Source organism: Protopterus annectens, chromosome 2.part1, assembly GCF_019279795.1.
Source record: "Protopterus annectens isolate FY-2018-M chromosome 2.part1, PAN1.0, whole genome shotgun sequence".
Lineage (NCBI taxonomy): Eukaryota > Metazoa > Chordata > Ceratodontiformes > Protopteridae > Protopterus > Protopterus annectens.
The window spans coordinates 998,747,374-998,751,082 of NC_056729.1; the positions used below are offsets into that span (position 1 = coordinate 998,747,374).

Below are 3,709 nucleotides of genomic sequence, written 5' to 3' on the forward strand. Positions count from 1 at the left end.
TTGGAGACTAGAGGACTGTGAAGGCCTGATATCATATGGAAACTCAGGACAGAGGGATGCAAATTAATCCAAACTAAAGGATGCAGTTATAGACAGTTTTAGACCATTATACATGTGCTTAATAAGACAGCTGGATTACTTCTGAGCCAGTGAAATTTAACAAAACTCCTGTGAAAGGTTGTACATATTAATGTAGCTAATGGATTGCAATCTGCACTATGGGTTCAGTAGAGTTCCTTAAATAAACTGCATTGCTGAGTTGTGGTTATTTCTTAATAGTTAATGACATTTTTTTACTAAGAAATATGTCACATTTGAAATAAGTATATCTATGTTTTGACCTGGCATCTTTAGGTTAGAAAAATGTACCCCTGGTGTTTACTGATTGAAAAATATTAATACTTTCTACACAGACATTTTAAAAAATGTGACTCCAACAAAATGATTACATTTATAAGAGTTCATATTAAATTAGTTAACAGAGCAATTGTAAACTGCATTTAAACAATTAACACCATTCTAACAAACCACTGAAACCTGAACTCTTATTACAATTCTACTTCACCACGCTACTGCTCCAGAAAAGTCACTATCCTTTTTCAGCACTCCTATAGCAAATGCAGTTGGAAAGTCTGAAAAAGAAAGTCCTGAGCTGGAAAGGGAGGTTGTTGTACAATGCTTGTACCATGAATGGATCTGGAGAGACAGAGAGGTGATTAGTTTTATTTTATTTATTTTTATTTATTTTACAATTTGATAACCAAGTGGATGAGCTGGGCTATTGATCATATTCAATCACAACCCAGACAAAAAAGTATATAAAATTGGAGCAAGACAAATCAATAGCATCAAATACAGCCTGGTGCAACAAATAATAGCATAGCACATTGATAGTAAAAGCATCACAGCAGTGTAACTCCATGGAATGCAGTGTTGCTATTAAGAATATATTACAGAAGACCATTTAATTGTGTTATGGGAGGTCTGTCCCCTTCTCAACAAGTGTGCTGGGCAGCGATCTTTCATATTAACCATATACTGATCTTTTTTCCTTCTGTTTATTTTTTGGAGTTTTCCGTCTTTTCCATTTTGACCATTGGATTATCATACATTGCTTTATTCTTCTCATGATTCTTTTGCAGCCAGTTTTAACATCAGCATATTAGAATTACATATATGAAAATTATTAATTACATGTGAAAGATGACATTGTGGAGCGAATTGTCAGGCCATTAATTGTTCAACTGGAGAAAGGAGTCTTGTCATAAAAACAAATGTCCTTATTTCTTGTTAGGTATCATATTTGTATTGTTCAATGTTTGAAATGGAAATTAACTTAATAATCATGGCAGAAATATTTGTGCAAATTTGTGATATAGATATTTTATGGTGAACTGTGCTGAATCAACAACAGATAAAAAACCCTGTCTTGACAGTAGTTCTAATTCAATATTATCAGATTAAAATCCACAATATATTGAACAAAAAAACAACCATTTAAATAAAGTTTCTGTAATGTAACTCAGAAAGTTTTCTTAATCTAAAATACATTAGCAAAAACAATTAAAAACTAAAAAAACAGATTCTGTATTGCAATGCATCCTACAGTTTCATTAATCTTTGGAAGATTGCTTCCTGGTATATCTATACTTTATCTGCATGTTTATATTTTAAAACAAGCACATTATATTCTTTATTTCAGTTTTAATATTATAATGTTTTGTTTTCTTATAGACCATCTCAATGTCATACTGACACAGATTTTCAAGTATCAGGTAATGTTCTCAACATTATGTGTGTGAGCTGCTATTTTGAATGTTATGTTTATTTTTTGTGGTAAAAAAACAAGTGCATTCACAGATGTGTCATTATAATATATCTCAAGAGCTTCGATAATGCCTTACAGATGGAGCTAACAGCTTTGTTGCTAAGGTATTGGCATATTGTTCTAATTAAAGTGTGTTCATTTCCACCTACAGTAACAATGAAGGAAAATTCAATTTTCTTATGGGATATATGTTGTTTATGGCAAATAGTGGTTGAAGAAAGCATATGTTAAATAATCATGGCAGTACCCAATGTTCAGGTACAGCTTCAAATCTGATTTAAAATAAATGTATTTTTATTTTCATTTTTGTTTTAGTAATTGCATCATATCTGCAAGAGGTAAAATTAAGGGTGTGGAAATATACATTTACATGACAAAATATTTACAAATTAATTTGTCACATCCAAACCACCACATAGACTATACATCTCCGTCATCATCATCATTGTTACTGCTTCCACATCTTGTTGCTATGTAGGCACAATAGTTTGTTTCTTGAATCTTTTAATCACACTTCTACACTTGACAGTGAGAGTATTCGCCACCATGGAGTCCATTTATAAAGATTAGGGTTGAGAGCCTGTTTTATCTTTAAGATACGATATATGATCATGTGTTGTTGAAAGTGTTTTTTCCAAGTTTGGACTGTAGTTCATCCTTCAAAGGTTATGCAGACACATTTCCCTTTAAATAGTCATTTCTATTATAAGAACTAATCACAGTAAGCCATACAGCTGTCAGTAGCCTAGGGAAACCCATTGCTTAACCAAAATAAACTGTAAAATGCAGAGCTATTACCACTAAAATCATTTATGTAAATCAGAGTAAACACTTCATATTTAATGTACAGGTGTGCTTTATAAGAAGCAGTTTTCCTCATGCATATCTTCAGTTATCCAAAGGTGCAATGATTTTTTCCTGGGTCAGAATCATAATATTTCATCAGTTGAAAAAGAAAGCTGATATAATTGTATACTTGTATTACTTTCAAAGAAACCACAAACATATTAAGTTTAGAATTTAATTAGTTCTATGTGTTCTTCTTCTTCTTTTGGCTTTTCCTGGTTAGGGGTCGCTACAGCGGATCACTTGTCTGCACATGATTGGCAGTGGAGTTTTATGGTGTCGAATTGCCAGCCCGGCGCCTAACCTTCCACGGAAGGCACACACACACACTCACGCTTATAGTTCTAAATTAAGATTTATGTTCTGGTTGCAATATTTATATTTTGAGATATGAATAATGGAAATGAAGAAGGACACTGGGTTTAATAAAAAGCAGTACTTACACATTTCAAGTACAGAATGGAAAAAAGTCTGCTCCTATTGAAAACATCCAAAAACATTTTTGCAATTCATTGCATATAGTATTGTCCAAGTATCATAACAAGAATATACTGTAAGTATCAAAACAGGAAGCATAAGTACATTTAGTTAGACCTTATTTTTCATTTGGTAAATAACTGGGTTGGCTGACACATTAAAGTATCGTATTCCACCATATTCCTGGCGATAAGGCACAAAGTTCATATGAAAGTATTTTACAAAATTAATTTAAATTTAATTAAAAAATGCCCCAGAATAAATGTATCATGAAGTGTCTAAGCAACTTTTAATGTAACAGAGAAGTACAGAGAGTAAATAGTATCATGTAGCTAGCAAATAAATAATATAAACTAGAAATCAAAAGACCAGAAATGAGCAACAGGTGACATTTTCGGATAAGATTGTTATCAAATTACTGTTACAGTAATACTGCATTGGGGTTGGGATGATGCATTTAATACCAAATATATATACATTCAATGAATTGTATTTAATTTGCATCAGCTACACTGAGTATGCCTTCATCTGTTGTGTGAGAATCAAACTAAAAGTGAT

The 3,709-nt window shown here is 32.1% G+C and overlaps 1 protein-coding gene across 1 annotated transcript in view; it reads left to right on the forward strand.

Annotated features, from left to right (window-relative positions):
* The first annotated feature begins 1,733 nt into the window (after positions 1–1,733).
* CLNK (cytokine dependent hematopoietic cell linker) overlaps positions 1,734–3,709 on the forward strand; it is a 500,537-nt gene continuing 498,561 nt past the window's right edge. The window contains exon 1 of the mRNA XM_044063521.1: positions 1,734–1,775. The gene's annotated coding sequence lies outside the window, so the exon portion shown is untranslated. The remainder of the gene's footprint in view (positions 1,776–3,709) is intronic.